We start from the raw sequence: 22,908 nt of genomic DNA, 5'->3' as shown, positions 1-22,908 counted from the left end.
CAAGGCTTCTGTCACTGTTCTTTATGTCAAAGTGGTAATAATGACCAAATGAGAAACTCCAGGTGAAGATTATACTGCCTGTCATTGACCGGCCTTCTCCCCCTTCTGCTCTTGGGCAGGAGTGAAGAGATCAGAAGTACCAAGAACTTTCCCCTCTGGATCAGGAAGGAGAAGACAACAGTCAAGGACCTAAAACTGCACACAGAGCTTAACAAGTTGTCCATCCCACCACCTGGCCTTATGGCATGGCCAACCCATGTTTTTCTCATTTGCTGGAGAATCATTCATCACAGCTACATTGTGGTCAGAAAGGACTGCAGCTTAAATACTCCTTATAAATGTTGAAAGGCTGAAGAACACATTAAACTAAAACTCCACAAACCAAAACAAAGTTTTATGGTGGAAAAAATACATAGTGATCTCATGCTTTTCACAAGAGTTGTTCTTTCAAAGCCAGGAACCATGAAGTACTTGTTTCTGTTTTCTATTTTTATTTGTCTGATACGCATAAAGTGATTAAAATTGCTATAGCACTTCAAATTAGATCTGAAGGGCACCCCAGTTAAAATGTAGTATGGTATGAAATGTTAATCATAATTGCAACAATCACGATTCAGATTTTTCACAAAGCCTTTGTAATTGCAAACAGTCTGGAAAAGAAGTATTTAGATGGCTAAATCAGTGTTTTTTCCCACCCTGCTGCTTTCCGGTGAAGAAAAATTGTGATGGATGAGTACCATTCATCAGGAGAAATAGCCAAAATATGAGATCACTAACCAGCAGCTAGACAGGGTTTAACCAACTCCTTTGTTTAATCACTGGGGATTCAATGTCTGGATGGAAAGAAGGAGTGAGGGAGTTTGGACAACTCAATGAATTTAACACTAGCATATTAAAAAAAAAAAAGGCTTTAACCAGTCTGTAGCACCCAGCCACATCTATTGTAGTTTCCCACAGCAGAATAGAGACAACTCTCTCAAAAAATAGTGACTCTGTGATGGTTGGCATATGTAGCACTGAGAACTTTTTTGCCATGTTAGGAAGGCAAAGACTATAGTCAGGCTTTCTTTGGCAAATGTAAAACAAAACTATGCCCAAAAGATATAGCTCCTGATACAAGCAGTCATTTACCTCCTACCAGTCATTCACAAGGCAGACTACAAAATGTCACTCTTCAGACTATTCAATCCCTACATTATACTACTTAGCAAATAAATAAAACAATGAAAGCAAAAGGAAAAGTTGACTTTCACATATATTTTTGCTTCTTTAAGCCAGTTGTAATGGGGCATAAATAGATTTATAGGGCTAAGTGGCAGGATATCCATACATACAGTATGGAAACTTAAAAATCATTACAAATCCGCTGGAAGACCTAAGACTCAGAAGGCAACCAAAGGCAAAGCTCTGTCCCCAACCAAAAGTCAGACAGATAACAAGCACACAGGGAAAAGGTGCAGGTGGTTGGAAGGACTGCACTCATCTTCCCTTATCTGTAGGCAGGCCATATAGTACAGGATATGTGGATTGTGTATAGGCAGAGCAACTCCATACAGAATGTAAGGTTTTTATAAGGGTGCCTCCATACCTTTAAAGACATGGGCTTTGAAACAGAGATTGCTTTGAGGATGAGTTGAATATGAATGTCATCAATAGCTTTATAATTATTTAATTCGATCTGTTTTTGTAGATTTTTAGACTCCTTATTTCAGACTGATTAGAAATATCTTGCTTTCCTACAGCAGGTCAAGTGGAATATAGTAAATAATCTCCATCTCCCTTGGCAAATAATGTCATCAGAAAGGAACAAACTGCCAATGCAGAAAATGTCTTTTAATGAATTTTAAATAGACACTAAGAATACACCAATGCTGTTAACATTTTTAAAGAAAATTGTCTCCTCCAGTAGACGTCACGAGGCTTTTTATGTATTTCACTTTACCATCCCACACTGAAACTCCAGTGTTTCATCAGTAAGTATTTATCGGAGTTCTCAGCAATGTTAGTCCCAGACTCGAAGTTTCAGTGAATAGAGAATTCCAAATGAGCTGTAAATGTCAACTCTGGTTTGAGAAGAAGAAATGTGGTGAATTTTAAAGTTATTGAGGCCTCCATAGAAGGTTCATCGTATGCGCAGCCACTCACCATACTGTAGACCACACTTTATTAGTTTTCCCATGCTGTAATCCTGAGAACAATGAACCAGAAACAGCAAAAAAATGGGGATGCACGCCTGAAGGATTTCCTTGGCTGGTTGTATTTAACAAATAAGTGTTCAGTTTTAACTAGTTAAGGGACATTTGATTAGCATATCATAGCAAAACCGAAGAAAAGGTAAGAGCTACGAAAAACCTTCTCAAGCATCAAACAGAAATGAAACAAACTTATAAATAGAGTTGCCTGCAAGCAAACAATTTCTGGAATGTACTGGGGAAAGCAAAGGAAAATCCCACAACAAAAGAGATTGCAAAAGCCAACCCAGTTTAACAAGTGGAATGACCAGTTTGGAGACTACAGGGAAACAATGCAAAAACTCAGGCACGTTATACAAAGGATTTTTCTCAGCATTTACCAAACAAAACCCCAGCATAAAGACCAATCATGAGGTAATTAAATATGGCGCTTCAGAAACACAAAGTCTTTGAGAGTTGTTAACTACTCATGAAATATTAGAATTAATGAGAAACTGAAGGTGTCTCAGAGTAAAGCCGAACAATTTCAGATAGATTTTAATATATTCAACTTGCTGTGAGCAAGTGAGTGAAAGTAGACCAGAATCCTAAACAAACCGTGCTGGATTGCAGTCGGGAAATGTTAAGCTACTTGAGTACCAGACAACATGTTATATATCATCAAACAGCTGTCTGCCAATTTATCATGTACCACTTGTAGACACACAAAGAGCTGATAACACTATGAAGGCCTCTAAAAACATGGCTCTAACGCTCTAAATCTACCTTTTATGACTGCTATTAAAAACAAACTCACACAAACACTACAAGACCCTAGATTTCTAATGAAGTGTTCTTCTGATCTCTCTGACTGCAGCTAAGAGGGCAACTATAGCCTCGCTCTGATGGAAACGTGATGGTTGTCACTGCTCTCCAACAGTCTAAAAATCCTTAACATTGCTAGGGGAGTAAGGGTAAATGAGCACTTGCCTGCCTGGGAATGGCCCAAGCCGACACCATGGCTTGTTGATCCAAGCAGGGAGCTGCCTACAGAGGCTGTGTGAGTGCCTGAGCTGATGGCTACCACACCACGCTCCATAGCAATATTCAGCGCCCCCAGTTTCCATTCCCTTTTCCCAATCGGACTGGGTTGGCTGTGAGTAGCTGTGCCATGAGATGTGGGATTGCTGGTGCTGCCTAAAGGCCAGTGCCCATTGCTGAGGTCCCAACAGAAAAGACAGCAGAGAACCCAACCCAACCCAATTTAATGGTCTTCAGATAAATATCATCTTCCATTTGGAAAAGTAACATATACAAAATAAACTGCATATTATTTATTTATTTATTTATTATTATTTTTGCTCATGTTCACTAATAGTTTAGGGGCTAACACTAGTATTTGTACATCTCTCTAGCTGCCCTAAATAAATGCATGTTCCAGAAGTTTAAATTTTTCTTTGTTTAAAGCTAAAACAAACATGCTGGCATTCCTTAAGATCAAAGTCCTTCAAGGAGAGTGGAGTCAGATAAAAATATATTGCTTGTTGGCTAGTTCACCATTGCTGGAGAAGGGAAAACTGGTGTTCCAAGTATACCTAAATACTGCTAGGACATATTTAGGACAGATATTCAGCCAGCTTTAACTAACTCCTGAGCAACAAGTCAACAAAGCCCAGTAGCTGTAAATGCTCTGCCAATTTAAAATTTAAAAATATGGGTCAAGGTTCTCAAACTTTCTAGATCCCTTTAAAAACTTAAAAAGAGTGTACAGTTAGAAGGTGAATGCATCAAATGGAAAAAAAAAAAAAAAAAAAAAAAAGTGAAACAGTAACCCCAGGGTAAATAATTAAATCAGATTACAGCACATTTAATTATAAAATCAGTTCTGATGATCAATTTACTAAGTGGGCAAAAGCACAGTAAAAGTAAATTAAAAGTCTACCTTTGATGTCCAAATGCAGAATTTGGTTGAAAATACTGTGAATTCAAATCCCAATACTAAGAAAACAGGAAAGCTTTCACCTTTACATATGGCCATGTAAGCAGGTAGAATTAATTAATGCCCAGGAATCTTTGAAGACCTCAGTATGAGGTGAACCTTGTAAGCCTATCATCATTAGTCCACTGTCATTAATAACAGTATTTCTATGATTCCCTGCCAAGTCTGGGCTCCCTGAAGCATGCCACAACACTGTTACTGACTTCAGTGGCACATGAAGCACTAAAGAAACAAGCACAGTGAGGCAACTGATTTAAAAACAAAAAAATAACTTTTTATTATGCTATGTATTCAAAGGAATAAAATATTCCTTTGGATCAAAATGAATTACTGATAAAATATAGAGATTTCAAAAATAATGTATGCAAAGTTGTAGTAAGTCTCTTAAATTTAGCATCTACAGTTTTGATACGATATTATGGAATTTGGAAAACTCTCCAGTTCTTCCCTATTTCCTTTCCAGAGCAGTGGCAACAACAGCTACCAAGTCTTGGGCAGATTTTTTTCCCATCTGGCACCCTTTTCTTCCCTCCACAGTGCAAGCTGGGACAGTTTCCTTCTTTGCCTGCTGTTGGAGTCCTCTGGCTATTCTTCTCCTCAAATATGCAGACTTTCTGCAAGTTGCAAACTTCATTGCAACACATGACGACTGACTGCACTCTGCAGAAGGTTACAATTAGGAACACTTCTGCAATTACTTAGATGAGCTGTTGTACACCTCTGAATTTGTCTTTATATTCTCAAGAGCAAACCGCAGACTCCACTTCTCGAGAGCCACTGCAGCTGCATAGAAGTAAATAAATAAAAATCACTTTTTCTGACAAATGATTCAGCATTTAAGAAAATAAAAACAGCTGTACTGTGTTAAACCAAGGGCCATCCAGCCCAGTATCCTGTTTCCAAAAGCAGTCAGCAGCAGATGCCTAGGGAGTAGTATAAGAACAAGGAAACCATTTAATGATATATATTGAAAATATTTTTCACATATCCTTGATGGAAAACAGAGATGGAATTTTGACAGAAAGGGGGAACAAAAAGCAAAAGAAAACAAAGAGTCCAACACACATACCCTTTGCAAAAGCATGAAACATTCCTAAAAGAGAATTAAGGGGAAGATAAATCTTATGATTTCTCTCTCTCTTTTTTTTTTTTTTTTAGAAAAATTGCCCACAGGAGCAGGCAAAGCCAAAATCTCCCTTGCTGTGCACAAAAACAGTGTAAGTGCATACTGATGCACGTTGCTGACCAGATAATTTTTAAGAACCCTTGACTATGAGTGTTAAAGTCTTTTCTCTTGCAAAATGGTCCTCATGGAAACATACAGCCAGGTATTTATGTCACGATATCACAGCTGAGAGTTTCCAGAATATTTAAATCAATGGATGAAAAAAAAAAAGCTTCAAAAAGTAGATGCATCAGATGGAGGGAAAGCCTGTTCCACTTAATTCCCCAGACAGTGGAACAACCATTAAATCAGCATACTGGAAACAGGCAAAAATTAGAAAGGTGCAGAAAATCTGGGGACAGTGAAATGCCCCATGAAATCAATTAGAGGTTTATTACAGGCTTAGTAGGACACAGTATCAGTTCCAGGAGAAGTCATCTGTGAGGGCATAGGCTGGAGGGGCTATGAAGTCACAGATGCAGAAACCAACCACTTTGATTACACTGTTAAGCTTCATATCTCCGGGATACCAGATCTGTGTTTTTCAGAAGCTCCAAATAAGCTAGCGAAATGTGCTGATGACTCAAACTCTGCTGGCAATAGGAAGATAGAAGAATCAGGGTATGGCAGAAGATGATGACCTTGAAATCTGGATAATAAGAAACAGGATGAAAGAACAAATTATTTCCAACCATCAGCATGAACTCTGAACATCAGTTCAGACACAAATAGGCAGTTGTCCAGCTATTACCTGGGGATGGAGCTGGCCATGCCTGAGGAGAACAACACGGATGCTTTGATCAACCACTGGCTGACGGTGGAGATACCAGTGTGACAAAACTGTGAAAAAGGCAAACACAGCCCCAAGGAAGTATTAAACAAGGACAGCCTAGGAAAGGCAGCAAGCTTCTGTGGTAAAAGCTTTTTTTTTTTTTTTTTCTCATGGTGAATGCCTACTTGCAATGCTGTGCGTGCTTCTGGTCACCAGAGTTCAAGAAAGATGGATCTGGTCTGGAGCAGGCATGGGTAAGGGCTGCCAATGTGATTCAAGGAAATAAAAGCCTGTCTTACAAGCAGAGAAATAGAGCATGGTGTTTTTTTGGCTTAGCAAAACAAAGGCTGAGGAGGGATATGACTGTCTCAAAGCACTGGTCATAAAACACTGCAGCCTCACCTCGAGTTCTGTGTGCAGTTTTGGGTGCCATGATATACAGACATAAAACAATTTGAGAGTGTCCAAAGGAGGGCTACAAAAATGATGAAGGTTCTGGAGTGTGAGATGTATGAGGAGCAGCTGAGGCCCCTTGGTTTGTTCAGCCCCGAGCAGAGCAGGCTGAGGGGAGGCCTCATGGCGGCCTGCAGCTCCCTCACGAGGGGAGCGGAGGGGCAGGCGCTGAGCTCTGCTCTCTGGGGACAGCCACAGGACCCGAGGGAACAGCATGGAGCTGGGACCCGGGAAGGGTCAGGCTGGGGGTTAGGGAAAGGGTCTGCACCCAGAGGGTGGTCAGGCACTGGGACAGGTTTCCCAGGGCAGTGGTCACGGCAACAAGCTTGTCAGAGTTCAAGAAGCATTTGGAAAATGCTTTCAGACATATAGTTGGATTTTTGGGTGGTCCTGTGTGGAGCCTTCAGATCCCTTGCAGATCCCTTCCAACTCAGGATATTCTACTATTCTATGGTACTTCATGCCTGTCAAATGACACCTTTATAGCTAGAGAAAGCCTCATCAAAGGAGTACACTTCTCCACTCCAAACTTAAGAGAAGATCACATCAAGCTTCAGCAGATACCCTAATGTGAAAACAAAAATGCTGTGTGCTTTACAGGTTTTGAGAATCTCTGGAGTGCTGTGCTTTTAAAAAAGCTGGAAACAAAGTCCCATTCCTTATGGGAGCAGGCATTAGTCTCTTGCGGTGTCTTGCCCACTCCTTGCAAAGCCCTTGGACATAGCACATGGCTGCCGGTGTGGCTGGAGGCTCTGGGCAATGTCTCTTGCACAACCTACCTCCATTTTGGAGAGCCCGAATTTGAGCACCAGAACCAACAGGCCAAAAGGGAGAGATTTATCCTTAGGTACTAGATCTAGAGGACCTAAATAAATGATGCATCTTCCCCCGGGTGTTGGTATCTTAATTTACACTTCAACCACCAAGCTCCTGGAGGTAAACAAAGATCCCTCCTCCGTAAATTTGGGTATAAATCTCTTCCCTGAGCTGCAAAAGAAATCAACAGAGCTCTTAATCCCTCTTAATTCTACCACTTCAAACTAGTCTAACCATTTTTTGGGTGTCAGGAACCCACAGGTAAATTGCTATTTGATGCCCAGTGCATTCTGGATCCACCAACACTAGTGCTAAATATTCTGCGTGTGTGTGTATATATATATATATAAACACACATATGTATATAGGTGATCTATGTATTCACAGATTCCTATGGGAACAGTAAGTTGCACTACAGACACAACCTCTCCCAGTTATTTTTAAACATTATTTTTTTTTGACCAGTGAGAATGACAGATATGATCTGTATTTCCAAGACACTTTATATTTTTTTATAAATATGACTCAATATTTATAACACCTCTTGTGTGAACATGTTTGTGTTTTTTTTTTTTTTTTCCAGCTGTTAGTTGTTATTATCTCTCTCTTCTAACCTTGAACAGCTTATTCATTTCTCCTAAAAAACAAAGAGAGAAGTAATAAATAAATAAATAAAACCAAGAGTTGCATCCCTTTCACAAAGGGGAAAACAATGGCACAAATGTGTTAAACAATTTGTGTTAAATAGCACATGAAGTCCTATGCCGCCATTTAAATAAACATCTTGTAATATCCAAGGTTATCTATTTGTTATCCAGCAGAGATCTGCTATGAAGCAAGTGGTTACTGTGACTTTTAGCCCCAAGACTGTCATTATTTCAGCTCAGGACAGGCAGACACAAATATTTGATACATACTAGTGTGCCTAAATATACATATAAAGATTGATATCTTGAAAAGATTCTGATTCACCACTCACTAATTGTAAGGTCAGTGTAAAAGATGGTAATACCTGTAGTAGATCTGCAACTATGAAAAGGTTTTCAAATATTGTAAATTGTACAGAGATATTAACAGAGGTCTGCCATGCATCATCAGACAAATGCTGCCTTGTAAAGGTCACAGAAAAAAACACATCACTTTAGGAAATTACAATTAAATAAAATACTTAAGTTACTGCATTTATATTGATAAGTTATGGATATCTATTTAAACCAGGGTTTAAATGCATTCAGTATGTGCATAAAAATGCAAAGTCAAAAACATATCAAACTAATGCATTTTTATAGTGATCCTACAGGTGCCATATCAGAAAGCTTCAGCCCTGCCTTCAAATCATTTAAAGTCTTTTACTATTTTCCTTTGTCTACAGCTGTACGGCAATTTTTTATTCTGCATGATAATGCTGTTCTCCCAGTCACTCTGAATTAAGCACCCAAGCCAGAGAACACATGATAGCGTCTGAACATCCTCTTAACAATTTTGGCATTCCTGTGCTCTCCGTGCCTACTAGTTTTTACCCTTGTTCCAGAAAACAATCAGTCTGGGGGAAGATTCTTCCATGCTTTGTGCAACAACAGCACACAGTTCTACCCACGGCTTTCCCCTTTCTACATGTTTACAAATTCTTACATTCTTACAAATGCCACTGAAAAATCAGTAGTGTTTTCCACAAAGTGTTGTCCTCTCTGTGGTCTCGTGGTGTCCGCAGCGATGCAGCACACTAGGGTCAGCTGCTCAGCACATGTGCCACCTCGGACATGCCATTCTCCTCCTTTGGGTTGCTCTCCTCAAATCTCATCTCAAGCCATAAAGCTGTCTACAACCACAAGCATGCTGGGATCAACAAAATCTGCTAGGTATATCAGTTAATTAACTTCTGTTGAACTGAGCTAAATATCAATTTGCCATCATTTCTCTATGGCCTCTAAAGAAGCAACATATTTATTAACTTCTTGCACCACCTTTCCATTTGATATTTCCAAGCCTGTATCAGTAAGCAAACACACTAAATAGAAGTTGGCCGTGTATAGGAATATTTTATGAATTTACTGACCTTCACTTGCTACCTAATTAGCCAGCAATACCGTTTCTCGTTTCACATAAGAAACTGGCTGGCTATTTTTACACCTCCAATTTCTGTGTGCACCGCCGAGGTAAACAGATGCTTTATAGCAAATCAATGCACACCATGATACAATTGACAGAGATCACAGGAGATCTTCTCGCAACATCTAGGATTTAAAGGCAAATAACAAACTAGAAAGAACAGCCATATTCAAATACCTAATAATAAATTCCTGTGCTCATTAAACACATTACATACACTGTAACAGCTGGTGTGCTGAAATATCCCGTAAAGGAAAACTTGCGTGCAGTATTGTTGATGCTTTAGGGAAAGCTGGCTACATGTATTTTTTATAATAGTGCTTGTTTAAAAGACCATCTATGCGTGGAAGGACTTTAGCTGCACTGCAGAAATGTCAAGTTTGGGGGAAGAAAGAAGTTACACAAACATCTCTTAGGCCAGTCCTGAGTAATGTCAAAGACCAGCTTACGCATGCACGAGGACACAGGAAAAGCCTTTGGGACTGCTGCACTTAAAACAAAGTGAGATGCTAAGAGCTCAGGACAAAATGGCATATGGTTCTTATATAAAAGTATTGCCAGCCCTTCTCCCAGTGCTCCCAGGACACTTTTCTTCCTTTCTTCCTCCCTTTCTTTCTTTCTTTATTATATATATATATTAATTTTTATTATTTAACCAATTGTCTGCCCAAAGTAAAACTGCACAAAGAAACCTACCAGTAGAGATGGCCACCACAAACTCCCTCCTTCCAAAGGAGCTCTAATCACTAAATCTATAGAGCTACACCTTCTCTTGCTTTCTCTTGCTGTCTTTTATAAATTCGTGCTTCCTACACAATAGCCAGCTTCAGCGAGGTGCGTTAATGCTGACCTTCCCCACCTACCATATGGGATCCTTTCGTTGCCTTGAACAACCATCTAAAATAAGACCTACGCCTGCCTTCCTAATGGAAATTTCCTTCTTGCAGAAGAAAAAGAAGTAACGGTAAGTACCAATGACTCAATAAGATAAATCTGGTATTTGAAAAGGTCAAAAAAGGAAAATACCATGAAAACCACGCTTTAAAAGTATGCAGAGGCTAAAGTTTAGAGGGAACAACTGCAAACAGTCCTCTACAACAGCTGCTTCTCAGTAAAAAGGCTGCTAGCATCATTAAACAGGTAGTTCTATGAGTCCTAGGACAAATGACGGCAGGAGTTTTACACCTTTGATTGTAAATCCCCAAATCTGACTCAGTTGCAGTTAACTGAGTTTCAAGAATCTCCTGTACTCTTTGGGGACTTTAAGGAAGCTCCCACTAACCCCTTTTCTTCTGTTTGGGATGGTTTACTGGTCTCTCCTTCTTTGTCCCCCCTCCCTCTATTTGACTCCCTATTTTCACAGAACTTGTAGGAACTTAATTATCCTTGAGACTACGATCTCTTTGTCAAACTTGGCTGAATTTGGCCACTGGGTTCAAAAGTGAGTGGGGGAGGAGGGAAAGAGAGGCAGTCTGATTGCATAAGCCTCATTTCCTCAAGAATCCAGGCTACAAACAATTATAGCCAGAAGGTTCAATTAAAGAAAGAGAACCGTAGACTTTCCCCGCACTTCTAACACAGACTGGTTCATGCATACTAATCAGCCAACGCTGCTCTCACTGAAGTAATGAGAGTTTTGCAGCAAATTAATATTCATATTGATTTATACTGAGGCCTGTTGAAGGGAGGAACTTCAACAGCATAAACATGTTTAGCACGCAGCACAAAATCACCTTTACACAAGCTCTGTAATTTACAAATGCAAAGATGCCGTAACTCCATACCCATATCCACGTACCCCCATCTGTGCACACGCAAATCCCATGCCTTCACTTTTAGTAACGCTGACGTACATTGTATGACTAGCACCACGAAGCACAGAGGTAGGTAGGGCAAGATGCCTGTAGGGAAGAGTCTGCATTTTCATGACATTATGTAAAACCCCTACCTTAGGAAAATCATCATTAAGATGGTCTTTGAAAAGTAAATAGTTCTTGTTTTGGATTAGAAGCCGGCTATGTGTTGCTACATCTGATGGTACTTGACACATGGCCACGTCTATGACAAACATGAAGTGATGGAAAACTATGCTTCCAGGGAGCAGGGCTTGTTTTTTTAAACTTTCTTGGTTTTTCAAATGCATAGACCATGTCCTGGTTAATTTCTAGTTTTAAGATCTTCATTAAGAAGAAGTCAATTTAAATTTGCAAAAGATTACCCATCTTTTTATTTTTAAATAAGCTCAAGTTCACTGTCATAAAATCCCTGTGCCTAGAAAGATTTTCCTTCTTGTCATAGATAGCAAATGAGCCTAGTTACATGGGTTACATTTATTTCAAGTTAATGACTTTACATTAGCTGATAGCATTACTAATAGCAAACTATAAAGTACATGCTGAAAACGTTCCTCCCCTGCTTGCTCTCCACGCCAGCATTCTTCTGCTACAAAAGACGTTTTCTTCTGGTTTAGCCTATACGCTGATTTTCCTCTCAGCCAGGTCATCGCTGTGACAAATACATTGTCCACCTTTTTACTCAAGGCAGTTGGCAACACAGTCCCCAGTTAGTACAGCAGCTAATGCTGCCTCCTGAGAAGGGCTTCAGTCAGTTGCCATAGAGAAGTCAGCAGGACCATTTGGAGCACCCTGGGACATCCTGGACTTGTGCGCAGTGCCAGCAGATATGACACACTCCTCTGACATGTCACTGGAAAGCCACCAAGAACACTCTAGGGCATCGTAAATGGCACGAGATACCCCTGTTTGGGCAACTAAATCAAGCCCAAAGACTCGGGTCCTATCCACTGCAAACAAATATGCGTTAATTTTAACATAATGACCTAATCTAGAAAATGATCTTAAAAAAAAAAAAAAAAAAAAGGCATTAATATCTCTTGACTTTCACATCCAGCTAGGAAAGTCAGCTTTTGTGAAGTTGTTTACTTGGCTGGGAGTGGGTGCCAGGAGAACTGTTTGACAACAGCCACTGGGGCTTATTCTAGTGCCTGATGTGCTGGATTTTCTTTCTTGGCTTGCTGTGAACCAGCAGAGCACATCGCAGCAGCTCAGTTAGCTTCTCAGTCATAGCTGAACTGTTCTTCTGTCCATTAGGTATCTTCACAGATGCCACCAGACACTCAGTAAGACAATACATAAAATGCAGTACATGAACCCAGTCAGAGATGGATCTTCACCGCAGAGAGTTCAACTCAAGGCCCCAGCTGAATTTCAAACAAAATAAATAAATCTGTTTTTTTACCAAATAAAACTGTAAATAAATCTGTTTTTTGCAAAGTTCAAAAGCTGTCTGGTCTATGGCACATGGAGGTGAAGTAGACGCAGAACACCTGATTGGTTGTTAGCCCAAGCCATCCAGCCAGCTGCGACGACAGCGTACACATGGATTCCCTCTCATTTAAGCCACGGGAGTCTGTGAGGAAGCAAGGGCTGAGAACTTGTAATGCCTCGTGAGAAAGGGTATGTTTACACTGTGGTGACTGCACTCAGCCATCTTTCAGTTCGCAGCATGGCACCACGCAGGGCAGCAGTGTGCTGCAATGTGTGAGCTTGCAGGTTCACAGCTGCCTACAGGAAGCAGGATGGCCCTGTTGGCATGTTGAGCCATCAGTGCTTCACGGATGCAGCTACCTCTGTCATGCGTGATGCTGTTTCCCACTGATCATCTACTTTTTTCTATTCACAGCTCAATGATTTGTCTTTCCAAGCACTGGGGCCATCTGACTTCTGGGACATTGTTCACAACACCTTGCCCTGTGGCTCCCAGACAAAGGAGATGAGAAGACTGCTTTTTTTCTCCATTATTTATTTTTTCCTTGTCTTGGTGAAGACCTTGCAGGAATCTAATCCTGCATGGCACAGTATGCTGCCACCCACCAGAAACAACATATCAGTGTGGAAAACAACAGACACAAATGATTTCCTCTTGAATTTTAGTTTTGGGACTGGTACCTCACACCAGGCTTTCAGTGCTGTGTTCCAACATCTCCAAAACCATAACAGCTTTCTTTTTCTTGCAGTGGGTTTCCAGTGCAATCCACCTCCTCAGAAACAAGGTGCCAGTCTCTGTGTAAGATGTGAGTTGGGAGAGCAGGATGGCTGTCAAATGGACTTGCAGGTAAACTAATCGAGTCCTGTCTGAGCTTTTGCTATTAAAAATGTCTTTCCAGCCCTGTGGATGACTTTGACTAATAGGAACATGGGTCTTGACTCTGCTAGGCTTTTACATCATGAAGGTCCCTGCATCTGAACACAACCCTGCCTTTTGTATTCATGATGCAGTCTAAGTATAACAGCTTGGGAAGAACAGCTGATGCCTGAGCTGAGAGAAAGCTGCATACACAGGGCCAAGAGAATAAAAAAAGAGCCTGGAAAGAAAGCAGGACCACCTGCCAGAAAAATAAAGGAGTAGGTGGGAAGACCTGGAGAGAGCAAGCCTGTAGGAACAGTGACCTGAGTTAATAGGGAGCGTGGGGGAGGAGTGGGCAGCAAGCAATTGCTCTTGTGTTCAAAATCCTAGTGATGGGATGAGTCAGAGACTCTGATTGAATTTTGCCTTCACTACACCCACAGACTGGTTATTATAAAGCTTAGGGGAGCATGGGTTGGTGCAGCAACAAAAACTACACAGAGAATCGGTGGGCATATGAAGGACCCTCGAGAGCATGAGAATCTGAAGAATATCTGCCAATACTGTGCCCTTCCACACAATGTTTCCTGCAGCTCTAACGAGCCTGCCTAGCTGCTCTTCTTCATGCAGACTGAGACTGATAACTGAGTGGCAGCTGTATCTGAGATAAAGGGGTGCAGCAGAACTACCTGGGAATGGTCTTTGAGGGTCTCTGCTGGGGCTTCTGGAGGCAGCAAGCTTCAGGAGTTAACTCCACCCAGCGTGGTCAGTGCCCAGGAACTACTAAAAGAGTAACACAGGCCCCTCAGGACAACACGATCCGGAGAACAAGAAGATACATTTGTATTACATCTTTCAGCTACTGTTCTTTAAATGTTTTCATCTTCAACCATTGCTGCTCTTATTGCTCAGTCTCCTCCACAGGCCAGGGGCCAGAGGACCTGCTCAGCACGTTCTACCACACCGACCGCAGCAAAAAGCTGCTGGTAAACACCCACTCGCTCACGTTGGGCAGCCCTAACGGGCCAAAGGAGGCGTGAAGTGTTGTGACAGGTCTCCCAAATGCAAAAGGCTTCTGCTCTGATCACAGCAGGACCCTACACTTAATGGCTTGATGGGGAAGAGGAGGCCCCGCACCTTCAGAGGGAAGGAGGGTCTGGGTAGCTCAGTTATCAAATACCCGACTTGGCTCTCCTTTGAGAGCAGAACTGATTTCAGGTTGGAGCAAAGTGCCTGAACTTAAAATTTGACAGCTTTAGTGGCTACAGAGGGTACTAGTGATGGTCAGGATAGCTTCACGCTCACAGTATTGCCACTAGGAGAGCAAACAAGCAAACAAAAGGCCTGAGGGAGACACCCCATTTTTCTACAGGACAGAAACGCTGGCTACACAGCGCACAGGTTCAACATCTCCCTGTTTCCCATAGCTCAGTCTGGGGGCAGCCATTTCACAGCAGAAGCAGTGGTGACAGGCTAGGACTTGCTGCCCTGCGCTGTTGTACTATGGCTGCCCCTCAGCCCAGGCCTGCACAAGAGGCCAGGGCTTTTGCAGGCCGCAGGGCCAAGCTACGCCTCTGGACTTTGCTCTGAAGCCGATGAGAAACTTTCCCCTTTCTCTCTCTCCTGGGAGAGAGAGGCAAAGTCTAGCTAAGGAGAGGGCCTCTTCCAAAGAGAATGATTGTCCAAGGTGTTTTTTTTTTTTTTTTTTAAAAAGAAATGCTAAACACCATATCACTTCAGGTAAAGGCTTGTTTTTGAGTCTCTCCTCACCAATTCATGGTCAGCCAAGTTCATGGATCTTTAATTGTGTCTGCAGAGTGCTTCAGCTCGCTGGGCTTTATCCATGCCTTTAGTTAAGCCAGCACAGCTAGCACAAACACGGCTAGGTGAACACAGGGAAGGGAGGCAAAGAGGTAAAAAAAAAAAAAAAAAAAAGAAAGTGTTTAAGGAGCTTGTGTATGCTGGGAGGACTGCAGGAGAAAAAGGGAATACAGAGGGTTTTGCAGAAAACAAACAAGAACAGATGATTGACAAAGGCAGGAAATAACTGCAAGTCCCTGAACTCAGAGATAAAGGGCACCGCCAGAAAGAGATTTTCCTTTCTTAATCTCCATTGTACCTCAATTACAGTGGATTTTGCTGCCTACATTCATAGTTTCACGTTACATTTAATGCAGTTCTTCTCCTTTCCTTTGGACCAGCTCAAACAAGTTGCGTGGCTGCATGACCACTTGAACAGAGATTAAAACTATGGAGCTAGGTGTGACAGGATACAGGACTGGATGTAGCCACCTCTCTATGTAGCACCTCACAGCTGCATGGGTTGGGTATAAGATGAAGCCATGCCCACAGCGTCAGGAAAAATGGCAACGTAATTTCACACAATATTTAATCCCCTGCACTTTATTCCAAGCCATGAAATTCCCATTCCGCCAAAAAAGCAGGGCCTTCATGAAGCATACCCGTCCCAGGAAGCAGATTTAAAACAACGTGTCTTCTCTCATTCCTTTGAGCTCACTGGGGAGAAACATGCCCCTTCAGAGGGAAGTCAGGGGGAAAAAAATAAATCAGATTAATCCTGAGGATAATTCTCAGCAGGTTCTCGTCTGCTGTTCCAGTACAAGAATTGTGGGCTATCAAGTGAAATCAGGAGGTTTGAAACAAATGGCAGAAGATGGTTTCCACACTGCGTAAGGAAGTTGTGGAAACCCTTGCTGCAGCATGCTGTGGGTGCTGAAGGTGCACATGGTTCAAAAATGAGAGGGAAAACTCAAGGGAAAGACGTTCCCTGAAAGCTATCAGGTACAGCCACATCATGTCTGGCTGTCAAAGTCCCTGAGCAGCAGATCACTGGGCACTAGGAGAGCACTGCAGAAAGCCTGCGTATGCTTGCCTACCTCCTCCTGTATATGCACTACTGGCCCTTACTGGGCCACGAGGCTAAATGGGGCTTTGGTCTGACACAGGGTGGTCACAGCTATTCCGACCACAGAGGGAGCCACAGAATTAATTCTCAGGATGCTAAAACTGGCCTTGATCAACATTTTCTCTTCATGTCCACAATTCTCTGCAATTGAGAGATAGGAAAGCTTCTGCCAGGTGTTCCCAGCTACCCGTAACTTTTTGGGCTTTTAGGAGTGAAAACATTTGTGAACAAGAAGTGACATGACTGAACTCATTGCTCTGCCTTCTATACGGATAATGCATCCATCAGCAGGATGAAGAGACCTGGATTCGGAATCCTCCACCTGAACGGTTTGGGGCTGCAAATTCCACTTCCCCAGATCCTAAATCTACCCTATCCAACTGGAATTAGGTCACTATGCAGCAAAGCAAGCAAAACTCATGGGCCCAGAAGGAACAAGCGATGCAGCAATGCTGTCGCTCAGAAGAAATGTGTTTGCCCATTTCAGTCACTCTTCCCCTATTCCCACCAGCTATAGGCAGAACCCTTGAACTCACCTTGTCTTCAAAGAGTGTCACACCACATAACTGTGTGATAGGCAGAAATTCAGCCAGCTAAAGCACTATGAACACTCATTTAAATGTCTTCTGGTACAGACAAAACTAGCTAGTCCCCTCTGCCTATGGTGCACACCTAGAATCTGTCCAGATTGCCTTAACTGCAAAATGAGAGCAGGTATCATTGACCCCCCAGTGTGATATGATCCTGATTCTCTGACATTTGTAAAACATTTAGAGATCCCCCAAAGAACTGCAGAAATGCAAATGACTGGCTAGTGCATCCTAACTCTAAGATCACTCAGCGTGCTCGGTTTACAAAGGCTTTTTTCCTCGCCTTATTCTAAATAACACTGGTGTCCATCTTAAACAGATTCTTTTCAGTTCCAGATATTTCAACAAAGTGTATGTTCCTAAAATTTCTTTTTTTTTCCTGGAACCCTTTTAACTTGGTAAACAGGTCTCTCTGTACAGCTTTCAATTACCTTTTATTCTGTAGTGCCAAATGAGACCAGATAGGCATGTTCTTAAAAGGCTTTCATGAAAATGCAAATGAACAGTTCACACTAGTCTGCTGGCTCAATAAATAGAACAGTTCAATGTATTTATACACTAGTAAATAGATTAGAAAAATACAGAAAAATCCATCTTTAGCCATAGAGATGCTTTCATTCTCTTGTCACCACCATGAAATTTGCAATGACAGTATCTTTAAGATACCTCCTCTGTTGTCTATACTGGGTTAGACAATGCATCCTCCTAGTAGCTGACTAGCAGAAAGGGTATAAATCTGAGTGAAGAGAAATCAGACCATAATTTAAAAGCTAGACTAGCCTGAGAAAGTGAGAATCAGCTCTTGCTGAAATGCACATGAGCATATTTTTTTTTATCTGCCAAGCTGCTCCCTTCTCCCCCTCATAGACATCATTATTCATTTTAATATATATGTTTTTTAAATACAGCAAAGTTCTGTATGTTCTTGGCCCTAGAGATTACATTATATATTAATATTCCTTTGAAAGGATTTTGTTCTTTACCACTAGCAGAACTAGAAAGTCCTGAAAACAGGTTTGCTTACAGTGTTGAACTTGGAGGACTCTGCGTGTGATATATGAAGTGTTACACATCCAGGTTCTTCACTTTTAAAGAATTATGCTACTTGAACTGAGAGAGAAGTATGAAAACATAAACAGAGGAGTTCCTGAAATTGAAACTTGCCCTTAAACAGGCCTCTTTGCAGACCTAAAACCACTGCAGCATCCAAATGGGAACTTGTAAGGGGAAGCAAACAGCCCCAGAAAGGCTTCAGGAAGGTTTAAGGCAGCGGATGAGGCTCTGGCTCTAGCAGTGCTTCCTCGCCAGCTCCCTGCTTTCCCGTCCACCGGCAATGCTCTGGGCTTCGTCATGTAAATATGCTTTAATCCGTGTCAGGCACAGGCAAATGGATTAGCTGAGAGCCACTTTCATCCTGCCATTAAGTTAGCAGGAGCCACTCGCCTGGTTCAATTTCGGGTGTCGCACCGGCTGGCAGAGCTGTGCAGGGCTCCTGTTGGTGGGAGTCCAGGTGCTGGAGGCAACGCTGAGGGGTTAATGGGTGCTTATCTGCCAGCTGCTGTATCAGCACCAACAGGATTACCAGGAATGATCCCCTGCACACTCCTAACCCCCCAAAGTGCCCTCTTTAAGCCAGGGCAGGCTCTGTCTCTCACCAAGCAGAAGAACAAACACTGAGCCCTATCTCAGAGGTCCATGTGGCAGGACCTGGCATTGGCAAGTTTCTGGCCTGAATTTGAACCAGACTCATTAGTTGTTAGCTATTTCTGTCTAGCCTGGAGCACCGTACAGATGAAGGATATTCAGAGCCTAGGCAGTCTTCAACAGTGAGCATTTTGGATCCTCCAAAACTGTAATCAGTTTGAGGGGCTGTTGTTGCAACTTCGCTGGGTTTAAAGTCAAGTATTGCAAGGACAGGTATTCAGAGCCAAAAATCCCTTTTGAGTTAAAAGCAAACACTCTTCATTAAATTTTGTTGACCTTTTACTTGGAACCAGTAGACCTACAAATATACTCCTTTAATACAGGAAAGCTTCGATTCTGATGCAATCCCATCACTCTTGAAGCCAGGGACTAAGGCCACAGCACTATCAGTGACAGAAGTAACCCAGTGCTCTGCTGGTCTCCTGTAGCTGCTGCTGCCACACAGCCCTTCTCCCCTCTGTCAGCAGCAACTACAACACCAACAACTTAGTTTTAACCACAATCAATTTCCCAGCCTGGCGTACTGCACGGCCACAAGACGGTGGTGGTAGCACAAAGGAGGATGTGGTGTGGCATTGAGGTGAGCGTCTTATTTCCTTTCTTAACACCAGCTTTTACTACCTTTGACCAACCATGAAGCTAAGGGCAAAGTCAGAGTAAAGGTGCTTCTGGCAGATAAGGACACCACAACTCCTCTTCTGTCCCAGGAAGGAAGAACAGAGCTGAAGGGTGCACGTCCCTTCCCCAAACAGGAACCCTCATGGTATGTGATTAAAGGCGAGCCGGTCTGAGTGCTCTATCTTGTGTTTGACTGATTTCTGATGGAGCTGCTGTAACTACTAGGCACCACATAAATGTAATACATACCTCTCAACATTAGACTAAAAAAAATCTGCTCCTTCTCAGGGTAATAAGATGTTTATTCAAGGACCCTCAACTTACTAATTCATTTTTACAGCAGGTACACTGAGCCAAGACAGTAAAAGCGCTAAATCTCCAAAGCTCTAAATATTATGTAAATAAACTCTAAATAATTGTCCACATTAAAGTGTGGTTCAGTGTTCAGCAAGGAAAACAGTTCTTGTTTTCTTTTAATTAAATTCTGATTTTATCTATAACTCCAGACTGTTTGTTTATTTACATAACTGCTATCCCGCCTGTTGAATTCCAAAGCCTTATTCTGAAACTGTATGATTAACACCAGCACTGCAGAAAGCCACACATCAGACAGATTTATGTGACTAATGACACAAGTCTCTCAACCGGCAGCATAAATGAATCGAGCTGCCCGGACCCAATCTTGCTGTATATGCACCAATTTCCAGACACCCTTCGGAATAACACAGATAATGGATGCGAGGATGCGAGCTGACAGAGCCCTGCACTTGGAACAATTTCCGAAAGCTTTCCACGTACAGGAGGTCAGGCAGCACATGCTGGTGCAGAGCTCTGCCTGATGCTCAGTAGACCTTGCCATCTTGCCCGCAGCAGTCAGTGGAAGGAAACCGGAGCCTCCAACTCTGCGGCTTCAGGCCACAATTCAGCTTCTTGGTCTGATCTCATCTTTACCTGCAATGTCATTAAATGGACCTGAGAAGCACGGCACAGGAGGCACAGGTACCTGCTCCCTTCTGCCAGCTGCTTGGGGCAGGATAGGGCAGCTCGGTTTTGGCCACCAACACCAGGTTTGAGAGCACCAAGCCATCAGAGCTGGTGACCTACTGCACGAGAACAAAGCACCCTCGCTTACTTTGCATTTTAAAAATTGTTTTGGACTTCCTCCCGTTGAGCCATGATGCTGGTTGTCAGTGAGTTACCCACAGAGATCCCTCAGGATCTCTCTGTGCCACGTTATTAGCTTTGACTACAACACGAGTTTCGATTCTTGGGTGGTGATCATCCCGGCACAAAAGCCTCCAGCTTGACTAACTGGCACCTCAGCCACAAACATCCTGTGCTGTCAGGGGAGGCAATGGGCACTGGGGTGAGTCAGGCAGCACTGGCACGCTTCGCCACCTCTACTTCGGCCAGGAAGATGCAGCAGCAGCCTCTTGCCCTGCAAACCAGCCGTTTGGCCAACCCTACTACCAAGGTGGACTGAGCCCTTCACCTCGTGTCCAGCCTCCTGCCCAGCAAGGGCAGCTGGAGAGGAGGCAACGCAGCACAACGGGACTTCTTCTTGCAGCAAAACCTGATGTGAGCAGGGCAGCTTCATAAAACGGGCTCCCTTTCTTCCTCCCTAAAAGGAGGGGACATAGACTCAAAGCACTGGGTTTTAGGTTCGCTGGGATTTTCTCCAGCTCTGTTTTGTCTACTTTTGGCTACTAGGGTGGTGGTACTTCTAGACTTTGAAATTAAGACTTGCCTTGGCAGTGATTTGCCTCACTGCCAAGTTCTATGTTGTTTAAAAACTCTTTTGGTAGGGGAATCGGAAGTGCCTAAGACTGATTCTCCTCTTACAGTAATCCCTTGCTTCCAAGGCTATAGGGATGAACCACAAATTCTTGTACTGTGATTGAAGTTTGATGTCAGAAATGAAGGATTAAGCCACAGTCTGACCAATTCAAAATCTAACAGTTCTATAAACTTACAAACAAAGCCTTGGTTTAAAATTAAATCTCTCTGGCACCCCATAAAGTATTTCTCAAGTCTCTACAAAGGGTAAAAAATTGCATCTGAAAAAATTGTACTGACTTGCTTATTTTCTGTAAAAGCTACTTATTGCCCATTTGCTGCAGATGCTAGCCTGCCTGCTTAAGAAAAAAAAAATTATCCCATTGGCAAGCGACCAATATACTAGAACATCTACAAAGAAGCTGTTACAGTTTATCGTGCAGTAATCCATGGATTAAGGTCATTAATAGCACTCGATGACATACTGTGATGACTCCAAAGGTGCTGTTCTGGCTTGTAGGATATACAGAACGTAAACCCCTCACAAATATTTCCACAAAATTACCTTCTTCTAAATCTTTAGAAGAGAAGAAATGAGAAAACCCAGAAAAAAACAGATGCTTAGTACAGTGTTTTGCACTCCGCACACACACAGAGAAAAAGAATGTAAAATGAAACTAAAGTAATGTTTTTAAACAGCACAATTTTCTTCTCATTCACACTGATGTAACCATAGTAAGAGTTCTTGGTGAGTAATTTAAATTTTGAATTACAGAGCCAAATTTGAAAAACAGGTCAAGACATTCTCCCATGACCAAAAGACAAAGCAATTAGTAAAACTTTTAAAATAAAATCTCAAATGGTAAACTTTCTCTGTGCATTATTTACATGTAAAAAAAAAAAAGTATTTTTCTTTCTGTTTACATGAGAATACAAACATTTCTTCACAGAAAACACTGTGTACTCCCCAGATCCCATGGGGCTTTTAAAAGTCCTTTCTACAGTACAAAGAATTTTGGAAAACTTTTAAAATAGTTCTCTAAAGCTTGCTTGATGTCATTAGCAAGTCAGAAGAAGTCGACAGCCTATCAACATAATTGCTAATTTTTCTCCAAGGGAGAGAAATCCCTTACTTTGTTCTGAACTTATGTGGCTATATGCACTATCAATATATATAAAATGCTATTTGTTTATCTCAGAGTCCACAACACCACGGGCAAACCATCTATTGTGTCTAAACTGATGGACAGGCTTTTCTTACTTCTGTTGATTTACATGAAAATGTCCTCTTTTTAATGTCATTTGTCTCATTAGCATACTGATAATGGCCCAGTACTCTGCCACCATGTATCTTCATTTGCAGTGGAACAATGGTAATTCATAAAATGTACTCGGGTGACTACAGTTCTCATACCAGCTGTAAGCAATCCTGTATCCCCCAGTTGTATGACATTTTTGTAAACAACATATTGACACTGGGAAAGAAAAATCCTTAGAAAGAAAACTTTTCAAAGGTTCAATAAATAAAAGTTAAGACAAATAACATTTGTATTAATACACATCTTACCAAGAACAAATTACTTTCTGATTAGCTGTAACTCAATTTCATTTTTTGCTTTCAACACAATATATTAGCATTTTCACTACACATGCAATTTTCTTC

At 41.9% G+C, this 22,908-nt stretch overlaps 1 protein-coding gene across 9 annotated transcripts in view; it reads right to left on the bottom strand.

The window, feature by feature from the left end:
- MBNL2 (muscleblind like splicing regulator 2) overlaps nt 1-22,908 on the bottom strand; it is a 108,532-nt gene that overhangs the window by 47,160 nt on the left and 38,464 nt on the right. The window lies entirely within an intron of this gene.

This window comes from Anas acuta, chromosome 1, assembly GCF_963932015.1.
Source record: "Anas acuta chromosome 1, bAnaAcu1.1, whole genome shotgun sequence".
NCBI classification, from domain to species: domain Eukaryota; kingdom Metazoa; phylum Chordata; class Aves; order Anseriformes; family Anatidae; genus Anas; species Anas acuta.
The sequence above is the reverse complement of the archived record's forward strand: the minus strand, read 5'-3'. Positions and strand labels throughout refer to the sequence as shown.